This window comes from Anolis sagrei, chromosome 4 (assembly GCF_037176765.1).
Source record: "Anolis sagrei isolate rAnoSag1 chromosome 4, rAnoSag1.mat, whole genome shotgun sequence".
In the NCBI taxonomy this organism is placed as follows: Eukaryota; Metazoa; Chordata; class Lepidosauria; order Squamata; family Dactyloidae; genus Anolis; species Anolis sagrei.
Window position 1 is genome coordinate 134633843 of NC_090024.1, and position 15961 is coordinate 134649803.

Consider the following 15961-nt stretch of genomic DNA (forward strand, 5'->3'; position numbering starts at 1 on the left):
TACTTCAAGAAATAAAGCCTGACTGCTCATTGGAGGGAAGAATAGTAGAGGCCAAGATGAAGTACTTTGGCCACATCATGAGAAGACAGGAAAGCCTAGAGAAGACAATGATGCTGGGGAAAATGGAAGGAAAAAGGAAGAGGGGTCGACCAAGAGCAGGATGGATGGATAGTATCCTTGAAGTGACTGGATTGACCTTGAAGGAACTGGGGGTGGTGACGACTGACAGGGAGCTCTGTTGTGGGCTGGACCATGAAGTCACGAAGAGTCGGAAACAACTGGACGAATGAACAACAACAACTATTGTAAAGAACTTCAAAATAATCTTCCTGACTACTATGACTAGCAGGCTTCTGTTGTAGAAAGGCTTTTTCTTTTTCTGTTTGTTTAAAGGACCCCAAATTTCAAAGGAATCAAGGTATGGTCCTTTTTTTTACAGAATCTCAAAACAAGAGGAAGGAATCTCAGGGCAAATGTGTGTAAGAGAGTAGGGAGCTTTATGTATATTTCTCCTTTGTTAAACTGCTTATCTACACAAGCCGAAATCCCCAGGATCACATCAATGGTTTTCAACCTGTAGGTTCCCAGATGTTTTGGCCTTCAACTCCCAGAAATCCTAACAGCTGGTTAAATGTTTGGGAATTCTGGGAGTTGTAGGCCAAAACACCTGGGAACCCAGAGAGCGAGAACCACTGCTACATATGGAAAACTGGCTTCTTTGTGACACACAACTGCCTCCAGTGAGTATCCTAGGTTTTTACCAGCTGCCATTCCTAGCTAGCCATGGAGCTTCATGTGAGCTTCTTGCCATCACAGGCTTCTCTGCTGAAATCCGAACAGGATTCCAAAGCACCCAGGAAGAAGAAGGGAGATCAGCCCTCTTTGTTTTGATGTCAGCTGAGAACCCTCCCAGTTACCATTCAGACTCCCTTCTGCTACGGTTTCCATCTGTGTACTGAGCAAAAGATCTCTAATAGAAATGAACATTCTGGACAATAACATGGAGGTTATTGTCTTGAGCTGCTTCCATCAAATCTTTCTTTTTCTCTTTGCCAGTGAATTTTCTCATGTGTGCTTTTTAAACAACCCTTTCTCTTAGTTCCAGACAGACACTGTACAAAGGGAGGCTGTGACATATTTACACCTGCATTTCACACACCTTCCAGACAAAATAGACATGCTATCTGTGGAGATCTACATTTTCTCAGTGATAAAATATTATGGAGCATGGGGAATAATTTCTTTCCTGCAAGGAAGGAAAGAAAACTGGACCTCTGGCAAGAAAAAGAATAGCAAGAGGTTCCTTGGTGAAACATTCAGTCCTACCGATACTATTGGGATCAATGGGGTTTGCTAGCAGAGAAGTTATTGCTCCTAATGCCACAAACATCTTATTTTCTTCCAACAAAATCAATTCCTCTCCCCACAATTCCCTGTATTGAAGAGTTTCACCTTGTTCCCAGTGAATGCTATGGTCCCAACCAACCCGCAATGTCTTGATATAGAGTTTCTGCTTCCCTGGACCTCCAATTAGAACACGTTCCCATTTCAACTGTTCTTCAACAGGCAAGGAAAAATGGGTACTGCTCTTGCAACTGTTCAGCTTTCCAGTTCCTACCAGTCCTTGGATCCTCTTCCTTACAAAGCTCCAGGCAGAGCTTGGTAGCTAGAATGGCAGAGTGTCTGGGCCCGCAAGAACTGCCATTTTGCTCCCCTGCCCCAATGATGCTTTCATGGCAGCCTTTTCCAGTGACACTTTCTCATCTCAGCCTGAGTTAAAGCTGTGATTCCTGCAGGCATGTGGGCTGCAGCAGCCAAGCAGTCACTCTACAGTAATTACATGCTGTTCCATATTCAGCTCAAATTAGCATGCAGAAAAGAAGCAACTATCAGAGGGAAATCATGCCTTCCCCTCACTCTCTAGCTAAAGATGTTTTCTTTATTAACTGCTAAAAAACTGTCACTCGCTCACTGGTGGATTGAAGAGATTTGTGGCTTCTTGGCATAGATATGCAGCCTCCCGCTGAGTCTGGAGCATGTAAGACACTGGTGCCCCCTGTCTGCCGCAGCCATCTCAAACACCCGAGTCCTTTTCCAGCCTGCGTTCCTCCAGCAATGGAACAGCACCACCTGCCTTTACCAAATGTAAGGCTGTGCCGTGAAACTCAGTTCCACGGCTTTGGGTAATCGCACATTTGAACAGAAGTTGCAAATGGAAACCCTGTTGCTCTTCACTAGCTGTATCACAAGCCATCAGCATAACAGCTACACTAGGAAACAAATCATCGGGAGGGGGGGGCTAGAACAGAAATGCAACCCCTCAAAATGGAGCTGTGCCTGGGACCAGAGGTGAATATGCCAGATTGCCTCAACTCAGGTCTGCATCTTCAATTGAAGCATGAAATGCCACAAATAAAAGGATCTGGTCTATCCACTAGAGAATGACAGAAGGCAAACACCCAATCTTATACCAAGCCTAGCAAGATTTCAGATGCGATAATGCCTGCCAATCATTCTTGCCTAATATCAAAATATCTGGAGGAAGAACCTCAAAAATAAGCAACACAAGAAAAGTACTGATAGAACAAGGCTGGAGACTAGTGGCACCTACTGGATTAAGAAGCGGTGACACAACACTATATTTAAACATTGAAAGGGATGCCATGTTGGAGTAAGTTCAGATTCCATCTGAACATGAGGAGGAACTTCCTGACTGTGAGAGCTGTTCAGCAGTAGAACTCTCTGCCCCGGAGTGTGGTAGAGGCTCCTTCTTTGTAAGCTTTTAAACAGAGGCTGGATGGCCATCTGTCAGGGGTGATTTAAATGCAATATTCCTGCTTCTTGGCAGGGGGTTGGACTGGAATCATAGAATCAAAGAGTTGGAAGAGACCTCATGGGCCATCCAGTCCAACCCCCTGCCAAGAAGCAGGAATATTGCATTCAAATCACCCCTGACAGATGGCCATCCAGCCTCTGTTTAAAAGCTTCCAAAGAAGGAGCCTCCACCACACTCCGGGGCAGAGAGTTCCACTGCTGAACGGCTCTCACAGTCAGGAAGTTCTTCCTCATGTTCAGATGGAATCTCTTCTCTTGTAGTTTGAAGCCATTGTTCCGCGTCCTAGTCTCCAGGGAAGCAGAAATTCTATGATTTTAAGTTTCTTTTCTATGCCTCCATTGACTAGGGATTTCATCACACAGGGGGCTGCTAGTGTTGTAGGATGCTTACCCCCCCAGTTGATCCATGGAGCCCCACACTGCCCATCACACGATGCACACTGACTTCCGATGGGCTCCATCAAATAACTGGCGTACAAGCATCCTACAATGCTGCACCCAGAACATGAGAGGCTTGCCATGTTCCATTGGGAACAACGGGGCCAGTGTGGGGGGAAGCCTCGTGGTGACGCTTCCCCACACATGATGGGGAAGCATCGCTGCAGGCAAAGCAGGACACCGGGATTCTGCTGATCCACCAGCCTCATCAATGTGGTAACATCATAGGGCACAATGCAATGGGTGCACACAACAGGAAAAGAGATTCCACCTAAACATTTGGAAGAACCTCCTGGTGGTAAGATATGTTCAACAGAGGAAAACACACCTCAGAAGCTCCCTCTCTGGAGCTTTTTAAACAGAGATTGGATGACCATCTGTTGGAAGAGATTTGATTGTGTCTACATGCATGGCAGGGAGTTAATTTGGGTGGTCCCATCAAGCTGGGGAAGTGGATTGGGGGAGCTGGACTCCAATCAAGCCAAAAATGCCTGCAGTGCTAGATGACAGAAAAATTCAGGGAGCTGAAGATAATCTATATTTGAAGATTTGGCCCTGTCTATTTTCTAAAATACTTTCAGATTACATGGGTTTCCACAAGATTTTGGGATTATTGGCTACTCAGCACTGTCTTTTTTCCCATTATTTCAGTGGTTCTCAACCTGTGAGTCCCCAGATGTTTTGGCCTTCAACTCCCAAAAATCCTAATAGCTGGTAAACTGGCTGGGATTTCTAGAAGTTGTAGGCCAAAACACCTGGAGACCCACAGGTTGAGAACCACTGCATTATATCACTGAAGGCTAGACTTCAGTTGGGCCTGCTCTTCATTAATAATGATTTCACTACTATTTTTTTTTTCAATGAAGACTGTACTGCTTAATTCCTTCTCTATTTTTGTTGAAGGTCATGGATTTTGGGGTAACAGCAGATGACACGGTAAAATTAATGTGCTTTGATACCACTTTAACGCCTAATGCTATGGAATCATGAGATCAGGAGCCTTGTAGTTTGGTGCTCACCAAACTACAACTCCCACAATTCCACAGTATTGAGCAGTGGCAGTTAAAGTTGTATCAAACTGCATTAATTCTATAATGTGGACACAACCTTAGAGATATGGAATTGGAGTTCATTTCCGCCTTTTAATGATCACACATTATTGTTGATGCTTTCATTTTCAAGGGAAGTACCAAACATCAGATTTGTAGAATGTTGCTTATTCCACACCGATTCAATAGAAAATGTCTCCCTTTTTAGTAAAAGAATTACCCTGGGTAAAAGAAATAATAATAATAATAATAATAATAATAATAATAATAATAAGTACAGCAGACAAAGAGTCAGTACAAGAAAACTGCACTCGAAACCAGAGCTGACAGCTGGCACAACAAAGCCTTACATGGGCAGTTCCTTGAGAAGATTGAAGGGAAAGTTGACAAGGAGAAGACCTGGTTATGGCTCATGAATGGAACCCTGAAGAAGGAGACAGAAGGCCTGATTCTTGCAGCCCAGGAGCAAGCCATCAGAACCAATGCAATTGGTTCTGGATTGAAAAATCAGCGGATGGCCCAAAATGCAGACTGTGCAAGGAAGCTGATGAAACCATGGATCATATCCTCAGCTGTTGCAAGAAAATCGCACAGACGGACTACAAACGAAGACACAACTCTGTGGCCCAGATGATTCACTGGAACTTATGTCACAAGTACCACCTGTCAGCAGTAAAGGATTGGTGGGATCATAAACCCACAAAGGTTGTGGAAAATGAACATGCAAAAATACTGTGGGACTTTCGAATCCAGACTGACAAAGTTTTGGAACACAATACACCAGACATCACAATTGTGTAAAAGAAAAAATCTGGATTATTGATGTCGCCATATCGGATGACAGTCGCATTGAGGAAAAACAACAGGAAAAACTCAGCCGCTATCAAGACCTCAAAATTTAACTGCAAAGGCTCTGACATAAACCAGTACAGGTGGTCCCAGTGGTCATTGGCGCACTGGGTGCCGTGGCAAAAGATCTCAGCTGGCATTTGGAAACAATAAACATCAACAAAATCACAATGTGTCAACTGCAAAAGGCCACCTTACTTGGATCTGTGCACATCATTCAAGAATACATCACACAGTCCTAGACACTTGGGAAGTGTTCGACTTGTGATTTTGTGATACGAAATCCAGCATGTGTTTGCTGTGACATACTGTGCTTTTGTGTCAATAATAATAATAATAATAATAATAATAATAATAATAATAATAATCTTTATTTTTACCCCTCCACCATCTCCCCAAAGGAGACTCAGGATGGCTAATATGAGGCCAAGCCCAAAGGTACAATACAGCAAAATAAAATAAAGAATTACCCAGAACTTTATTTCAGTCACAGCACCTCTGGGAGTAGACGAAAATCCTCTTCAGAAGGACATAGTGCTGATTCAGAGTTATCTCCATTTCAATCACCATCAGCCTAGCAAGTTATTTCCAAACTGCATTCAGCATCGTTCTCATTGAGGCGCTATATGCATATCTGATTTGAATCACTTCAGAATACAAGACTCATCACTCTATTATCCTTTATTCAAAAAGCTAGATAGGAAAAAGAAAATGGATTTTGCCTAACCTTTTGCTTGATATGTTGATTTTCTCGGTGTGTGGAATTGTTTTATAGGGAAGAACATTCGGTTATGTTAGCCCCTGCTTGCAGCCTGAAGCAATACATTCCGGACTGGAGAAGGAAGCTACGAGTAAAACAATTCACATGTGCAAGAATCCAAAGCTGACAGATAGGAGTGCTTAACTCAAATACGTGCTCCTTTTCATGCTGAGAATAACTGTGCATACTGAATTTGGCCAGTGCAAAATAGATGAATGTTTTTATCTAATATCGTTTGTGAAGCATTTATCGAACTCCACAAATCACTTATCTGGAATGGAAAGAACTTGGTTTGTTAATCTTCCGAATGTAGGAAAAAGCAGGAGGGACCATTGTACTTCCCCATTGTTAGCTCAGACACAAGTTTGACATATAAGTGAGAATTAGTCCTTCCTTACAGAACTCCAGGCTGTGCTGTAGTTCCAGGTTAGTTACAGCACTTGTTGGAAGATAGAAGTGAGCAGGAGTGGGGGGGGGGGGGGCTTCTTAAGCCTTTCCCATGTGACATTTTTAAACTTCATAGTATCCCTAAACTAGAATCATAGAATCAAAGAGTTGGAAGAGACCTCATGGGCCATCCAGTCCAACCCCCTGCCAAGAAACAGGAATATTGCATTCAAATCACCCCTGACAGATGGCCATCCAGCCTCTGTTTAAAAGCTTCCAAAGAAGGAGCCTCCACCACACTCCGGGGCAGAGAGTACCACTGCTGAACGGCTCTCACAGTCAGGAAGTTCTTCCTCGTGTTCAGATGGAATCTCCTCTCTTGAAGTTTGAAGCCATTGTTCCGCGTCCTAGTCTCTGGGGAAGCAGAAAACAAGCTTGCTCCCTCGTCCCTGTGGCTTCCTCTCACATATTTATACATGGCTATCATATCTCCTCTCAGCCTTCTCTTCTTCAGGCTAAACATGCCCAGCTCCTTAAGCCGCTCCTCATAGGGCTTGTTCTCCAGGCCCTTGATCATTTTAGTTGCCCTCCTCTGGACACATTCCAGCTTGTCAATATCTCTCTTGAATTGTGGTGCCCAGAATTGGACACAATATTCCAGATGTGGTCTAACCAAAGCGCAATAGAGGGGTAGCATGACTTCCCTAGATCTAGACACTATGCTCCTATTGATGCAGGCCAAAATCCCATTGGCTTTTTTTTGCCGCCACATCACATTGTTGGCTCATGTTTAACTTGTTGTCTACGAGGACTCCAAGTAAACTACTTTTACTTTCCACAGGGGTTGTGGTGCAAATATGAGCATTTGCATTTTTCCCAGTTAAATTTAAATCCGGGAAGACGAAAGATTTGTTTTCTACCCAGCTCATTGTTGGCAATGGTGGAGGGACTTCCCAGGCTCCCTTTCCCATCATTTTAGGCATCGTTTATCCTTATATCCTTCATTAAGACCTGGATTAAAAGCATCAGAGTTAAGATACCACTGTATTGTTGAAGGCTTTCATGGCTGGAATCACTGGGTTGTTGTAGGTTTTTTTGGGCTATATGGCCATGTTCTAGAAGCATGAATGCCTCTAGAACAGGGGTAATCAAACCTTTTAAACAGAGGGCCAGGTCACAGTACCTCAAACTGTTGGAGGGACAGATTATAATTTGAAAAAAAAAAACATGAATGAATTCCTACGCACACTGCACATATCTTATCTGTAGTGCAAAAAAACACTTTAAAACAATGCAATAATTAAAATGAAGAATAATTTTAACAAATATAAACTTATTAGTATTTCAGTGGGAAGTGTGGGCCTGCTTTTGGCTGATGAGATAAGATTGTTGTTGTTGTAGATGTTGTTGTGTGCTTTCAAGTCATTTCAGACTTAGGTTGACCCTGAACGAGAGCCGGGTAAATGACCTTGGAGGGCCGTATTCAGCCCCTGGGCCTTAGTTTGAGGATCCCTGCTCTAGAACATGGCCATATAGCCTGAAAAAAACCTACAACAACCTAAGATACCTCTCTTTTGCAATCCTTTCCCTTCAATCTGCAGAGTAGACCTGGGTTTAAAGAAAGGTCTTAAGAAACCTCACTTCCTGCAATCCTTTTCCTTCTAGTGGCTGCCTCTCTCTTCACACTCCATGTGTAACCAAAAGAAACCGAAAGCAGCTGGTTTTCTACAGCCGCTGTTCTGTTTTGGCAGTAAAAAATTGATGGTGGAGGCCATGCCGTTACGGGCCTCCAAACCAACCAAATAAGTCAAAGGCATACGTCCATAATGAATCCATTCACAAGCCTAATAGCCACATATGTTTCCCCTTTCATATGTAACATGTTTCATCCATATACACCTGTGCCAGCAGGACTGAAGACCGACAGGTCGCAGGTTCGAATCCGGGGAGGGGTGGATGAGCTCCCTCTATCAACTCCAGCTCCTCATACGGGGACATGAGAGAAGCCTCCCACAAGGATGATAAAAACATCAAATCATCCAGGTGTCCCCTGGGCAACATCCTTGCAGACGGCCAATTCTCTCATACCAGAAGCAACTTGCAGTTTCTCAGGTCGCTCCTGACACGACAAAAAAAAAAATCCGTATACAGAGGCAACCAAGATGGCATATCTAATGTTATCTGTTTGCTGCTCAATTGTGAATTTATTTATTTATTTATTTATTTATTTACTGTATTTGTGTACCGCCTTTCTCAGCCTGTAGGCAACTGAAGGCCATTAACAGGGTAAAAATCATTGCTTACAATATCATAAATACAATTAAAAACATAACATATAATAAAAATTAAACATATCAAGAAATATATACATTCATAGTGTTGCCTTGCTAAAAACGTTGTCCAGTCTCATTGTCGTCGTTCCATTTTCCTTTGTCAGTTACTCTGCATTTGGAAACGTTTGCTCAAAAAGCCACGTCTTGACTTTTTTTCTGAAATGTTAAAAGGGAGGGGGTGATCCTATATCCCTAGGGAGGGTGTTCTATAGCTGAGGGGCCACCCCCGAGAAGGCCTTGTCCCCGCCAGGCGTACTTGTGACAAAGGCGGTAACGAGAGCAGGGCCTTAATAGCGATCTTAATATCCTAGATGGTTCATAAGGGGAGATGCATTCAGACAGGTAAGTTGAATAGCTTGAACTTTTAATTATATTCATCCATCTTTTAAAAAATTAACATCCTATGCTTTTCAAATGCACCAGAGCTCAGGTACATTTTTGTTACTCAAGCAAGATTGCACTAAAACCACTATATTTCTTCCTGCTCAGGAAAAGCCATTTGGCTGGGTGGAGTTAGACCAATGCTGGAAAACTATTATGTACTATATGTTAGCAATAAGATGTTGGGAAAAAATGAGCAACATAAGGTAATTCCTCTTTCTTGCGTTGGAATATATAAATTTTATGATTTGTGGTCATAATCTGCAAATTCCTACTTCTAGAAGATTTTAGCCCCTGGGAAATTAAAAAGCATACTTGTCAGTGAATGCAATGGGCAGGTCTCGGGTATCATGAAACAGCACTAAGCTGTCACATATGGAGATTGGTTTAGGGCATGATGTATCTTATTTTCACAGGGATAAGCATTTGCTGCTGCTGCTCCTCTTCCTCTTCCTCAGGCAGCAAAATGTCTTTGGCTAGCCTTGTAAAAAAACATACTATGTGACATTCCAGTAATTTGTTTTCTTGCCTCGGTGGTTGGCATCCTAATAGAATGACAGTTCCCAGAATTCCCAGAAAGAAAATATGTGTTCTGCTGCTTAATGTTTGTGTGAGTGCTGGTATGTTATGTGCATAAATCAGTATGCCCAGTACACAGGCATCCAATGTACTTTCTGAGCCTATCATGGGGTGCTTTTTAGCACCGACTTTCTAGGAACTGTATGCATCTACGGATGTCTGGCATCGTGGTTTGCATCCACAATCTGAACACATTTTGTGGAAATCAGAATGCTTCCTCAAGGAAAAAATATGTCTATCAGCCTGTCCCCCTTCTAGTAATGGGAAATGTAGAAGTGGGTGGAAGGACGTCCATAAGTAGCTTAAAAGAAAACTCAGGAGCAGAGGCAGTTGGTACTCCACTCCAATATTCTCAAGGGCCATGAATTTTGCAGGGCTGGGGAGCCCACACTAATTTCGTTCTGCTAGTCCCATGAAAATTATTGTCAGTGAATTGGGCCCAGGCAGGGAGTGCTCCTGCCACTTAAGCTGTTTCCAGCTCGCTTCTGAAGCCCTCTTGATAAACATTTATAAACATTTGTAGTATTTTAAATTCCCACTCAATAATTGATGATGAGTTATTTTATATACTTTAAAGTGGATAATAATGCAAAATTCATAAGCAAGGGAAGCTGGGAATGGCAGGCAGATTTGGCAGGGTGGAGAAGCAATGCCTGGCAAACAGAACAAACAAGAGGATGATGGAAACATGAAAGCAAAAAACCAGGGATGTCAGCTCCAATGCTGCAAAGATAAAAGAGGAGCAGCACTTACCTGTACAACAGGATTTGTGCACTGGTGACAGTGTGCCTGGCTGGTACGAGAAGCAGAGATGCAGGGAGAAGGGGGGAATGAGAGAGAAAAAGAACATGGCAGTGAAGCAGCACAATAAATGTGAATGTGGCAAACAAGGAGAAATGGCTCTGTGTGTGTGAGTGCATGTGTGAAAGTGAGGGCTAAGAGTCCACATCAGATCATAAGAAGAGCCTCTATGGATCAGATCAAAGGCTTGCCTAGTTCAGCATTATGTTTCAGGAACATATAATATAAAGGGAGAAACAGTACTATGCCTGAACGCAATAGTGGGGAGGGGAGAGAAATTGTAAGGCAGGAAAGGGGACTGAAACAGCTCCCCTGTGAGGAAGGGACCTTTGGGACTGTCTAGTGTAGGGAAAAATACACTAACCCTGCTATATGCCTGCAAGACGTGGACAATCTACAGACGTCACATGCAACTACTAGAAAAATTCCATCAGCGTTGCCTCCGAAAAATCCTGCAAAGCTCTTGGGAAGACAAGCAGGCAAATGTCAGCGTGCTGGAAGAAGCAAAGACCATCAGCATTGAAGCAATGGCCCTCCGCCGTCAACTCTGCTGGACCAACCATGTTGTCTGGATGCCTGACCACCATCTCCCAAAGCAGTTGGTCTACTCCGAACTCAAAAATGGAAAATGGAATGTTGGTGGGCAGGAAAAGAGATTTAAAGATGGGCTCAAAGCCAAGCTTAAAAACTGTGGCATAGATACTGAGAACTGGGAAGCCCTGGCCTTTGAGCACTCCAGCTGGAGGTCAACTGTGACCAGCAGTGCTGTAGAATTTGAAAAGGCATGAATGGAGAGCTAAAGAGAGAAACGTGCCAAGAGGAAGGTGCATCAAGCCAACCCTGACTGGGGCCGCTTTCCACCTAGAAACCAATGCCCTCACTGCAGGAGAAGATGCGGATCAAGAATAGGGCTCTGCAGTCACCTACGGACCCACCGCCAGTACACCAATCTTGGAAGACAATCCTACTCGGACAACGAAAGATTGCCTAAGTAAGTAAGTGTAGGGGAAAATATTACTAAAGGGAGTCATGACAGTTGTATAGGATTATGCAAAGTGGGGAAAGACTGTCTAAGGCAGTGGTTCTCAACCTGGGGTTCCCAGATGTTTTTGGCCTTCAACTCCCAGAAATCCTAACAGCTGGTAAACTGGCTGGGATTTCTGGGAGTTGTAGCCCAAAACACCTGGGGACCCACAGGTTGAGAACCACTGGTCTAAGGAGAATGGTAAGGCCAATGGATTTATAAGGATGTTACCATCACTGCATCTCTGTGTGAAACAGCAAAGAATGTTAGAGCCTTGAGTCATATATTAAACCTTGGTGATTGGAGATACAGATAAAGGGAAGTACTTCTCATTGTCATATAGCACAGATTTCAAATGTGGAATTCACTATGACAAGATGTAATGATGACCCCCAACTGGGACGAAAAACAGATTCATAAGAGAATGAGGCTACCCGTGGTTACTAGTCATAATTGATGCATTCCCTCCGGATCTCACTCCAGGGCAGAGTTGCCTCTTCAAAAGGTCAAGCCATCAAACTTCATTCATGCCAAGAGGAAGATTTCTCCCTGGCTTCTTGGTTCAATCTGAAGCAGCTGTCATTTGTGTACTACTGTTACTTTTCACAAAGTCCCTTGTGGAGTATCAATCCCAGCCTAGTAAACTAAAAGTTAGAAAAAAGAGGAACAGTTTAAGGGGTGGAGAGGATAAGGGAAAGGATGGAAACATCAGAGCTGATGTGTGATTCATGCCTTGCCTGTAGTACTTATGTAGAAGAGCCACACACAAAAAGAGATAAAAACTCTTTATACTTACCTATGTTATGAATTGTTGCTGTGTGCCTTTCTTTCTGACTCACATCAACTCTACAACAAAGCTATCACAGGGTTTTCCAAGCAAGGTTTACTCAGAAGAAATTTGTCTGTGCCAAAAGGACAAGAGAAGGTAACTTGCCCTAGATCACTAAGTGGGTTTCCATGTTCCAGTGGGAATTTGGAACTTGGTCTTCAAAGTCTTAGCCCAACACTCAAACTACTTCACCATGCTGGTTCCCCTAACATTAATATTTATTTAATTATTTATTTACCACATTTACATACCACCTTTCTCAGCTCGAAGGAGACTCAGGGTCGTTCACAATCAGCAACAATTCGATGCCTCCACAACTATAAAATGCAAGTTAAAAAAGATTATAAATACAATTAAAACATTAACATATAATATAAAAACCAAACAAAGCCATAAAAAACATAATCTGCAATGTCTCCTTACTAAAATCGTGATCCAAGTGCATAGTCAAATTGTTCCGAATTTCATCTTAATCTAATTATGTTGCATTAGGAGAAGCTTGCTTTTAACCTTCTTATGGAATGTCAGGGGGGGGGGGGGCGATCTTACACCATGGGAAGGGTGTTCCACAGCCAAGGGGCCACTGCTGAGAAGGCCCTGTCTCTCGTTCCCACCAAACGCATCTGTGAAGGAGGCAGGACCGAGAGCATGGACTCCCCAGACAATCTTAAAGTCCTAGATAGTTCATAAGGAGAGACACGTTTGGACAGGTAAGCTGGGCTGGAACCATTTAGGGCTTTATAGGCTAAAGCCAGCACTTTGAATTGTGCCCTGTTGACATTAAATGCTGGAGCTTTCTGGGTGGAATGGGTGGCACTCAGTCTTGTAGGTGGATCTCGGTATGTAACTTTTATGTATGTTTAAAGGTTAAAAAAAACAATGGAGGAGGAGGGATGATTTAACAGGATGCAACTCAAGGATTAAGCTCAATGAATACTAGGAGCTGTGTTCTACATTTCAGAGGACAGATGTAGCAAAACTACTTCTCAGTATTCCTTGTTAGGAAAACCCTATGGAATTTATGCATTTTCCACAACAGATGACAAGCAGACACACAACCCAAGTAAATACATTCAAGCAATCATTTTGAAGGACATCACTTTCCTCTTTTGCCATTAGTGGACAACCTCTAAAAATCACTGTCTAAGAAATAAATTGCCCATCTACTGGCCATTCAGAAATTCAGCATGTTGATATAACCATTCAGAAAAGGAGTGAATACATTACAATGGCTATACTTTGTCATTCTTTTTATTATGCTCCTGGGCAGAAAAACAAGGGGAAGATGTGGTTGGAGGTTGGTTAAAGAGAATCCAAGAGGATGGATATATGCAAATCCCAGGGACTGACTTACAATACAAAAGTGTGTGTGTTAGAGGAAATTAGGAGTGAGAAACAATACTATAGAGAATATATAGGAGTGGGAAAGTGTTACATGTAGAACTGGGAGCCCAGTAAGGTTGGGAAAATGTCCATGTAAGAGACAGAAATGCTATGTGAGAGTCAGGGAAGCTGCGAAGATGCAGATCTGCCAGCTGAGAAAAGAAGGAAGGCAGGAACGGAAAAAATGAAAAGAGAGAGGGATGAAAGAAGCAAGGATAGCGTAGAAAGCATGTGTGTGAAGGAGATAAAGAAGCAGGCGGAGGTGGGGGAAGGGGAGACAGGCAGGCAGGAAGACAGATGGAGAGAGGCAGAAAGCGGGTGGGAAAGAAAAGAGTTCCAAAAGGAAAGCAGAAAGAGAAAAGTTAGGAGGAGCCATTTTGTGGAAAGAAGAGGATGCATTTTTGTGGATCTGAAATGGTAGAAGTGGGTGGATGAGAAGTGAATGTTGTACAGATTCAGCAGATCCAGGTCCCCTCTGCCTGACCAGTTTAAAGGCCCCTCCCTAAACTACAAACCCCAGAATTCTGCAGGTGGCAGTCATAGTATTTCAAGTGTGATGCACACTCTTTTACCCTACTCTTTAAACTCTAGTGTGATGAGGTTCAAAGGGAGCTCCTCCATGTATACTCATACAACCTATTAATCCTGTCTAGGGCCAATTTACCACATAATGAGAAGACAAGAAAGCTTAGAGAAGACAATTATGCTGGGGGAAATGGAAGGGAAAAGGAAGAGGGGCCAACAAAGGGCAAGATGGATGGACGGTATCCTTGAAGTGACTGGCTTGACCTTGAAGGAGCTCAGGGTGGTGACAGCTGACAGGGAGCTCTGGTGTGGGCTGGTCCATGAGGTCACAAAGAGTCGGAAGCGACTGAACGAATGAACAACAAATGGCCAATTTACAGAGAAAAACAGTTTTTGGATAATCTACACTGTGATCAGAAGTAGTATGCTATAGGTTAGATTCAAGAATTGATGTTCATTATTTGACAACAACAATAACATGAGGAGATGAGAGAATGCATCACCCCAGCTCCACGGAGAGAACTTCCATATCATGTTGAACACAATGCTATTCAATGGAAGCAGTTTCCATGGTCAGCTGCATATCGTCCAGTGTGGAGAAAAGCTATTGACATGTATGAAATCGGTGTGTGTCTTAGTTTGTGTTTTCCTTAACTGTATTTGTTCCTTTGCTTGTCTTTGCAATCCCTCAGGAAGAGAAAGCAAATCATACATGCTTTTACATGACGCGAGCCCTCCTGAGATTTGATGACTCAAACAGCCAAATCAATCACTCCATCAAAAAACATTGTGAAGGTGATAGCATGAGATGAATTTTAGTGTTTGGTCATGACTTTTTTTAACACAAACACACACATCTACATACATTCCTCATTGCATTGCATATGAAACCAAAATGGTCAGAGCAAATTTAACATAAGCTTTCACCCGTGCAATCAGCACTCAAAATGAGACTGGAAGATTACAGTATTATTAAGCTCTGCCAATGAGACATTTCTTCCTCCACAACTTGGGAGCAACTCAAGAGGAAGCTGTACCAAGCAGGTCTTTGTAAGTAAAAGTGTGGCAGTCTTGCCTGGCAACATGCTATAAGGGTGGTAGGAGACAGAATCATAGAACCATACATCTGTAGGAGAGTGCAGGCATCATCTCATACATGACATTTTGTCATGACCATTCAGCTCTCCACCTCTGGAGGGCAGGGAGGTACAGTTGTAGTTGTCTGTTAGGATAATAGCTACTAACCAGGTGACCTATTCCTCAGTCTGCAGGGTTTGAGTGTGTTTATTTAAAAGTGGGTAGCTGGGACAGACTACAGATTACTTTGGTGTACCACTTACTCTCCTGTCCAATAGACTCTCTTCCTGAACTAGCCAGGATTGTCTCAGGGGTGGTGTTAGAGTCTCCACAGCCTGTGATACTGGAAGGCGTCAACATCCATGCTGAGGTTGCCCTGTTGGATCTGTTTTTCTGAAATCTATCCCTCTACAGACATTGCTACATTCCAGCCATGAGACTCATCCCACCTGAATTCAGTGATGCCTACTCGTATATTTGCTTTGCTCTGCTCAAAGTTTAAATTCGTCTTATTTCCCATCAGTGTAGACACATCAAAGGGTCCATCTACACTGCCATTTAATGCAGTTTCAGAATGCTGTTTAACTGCATTGAATTGCATTATATGTTGGTGTAGAGTCGTGTAAATGCAGCATTTTATGCTCCATCTGGCATAATCTGCCCATGAGAAGTAGGTGAATACAGCACTGAATGAGACATATAGAATAATCA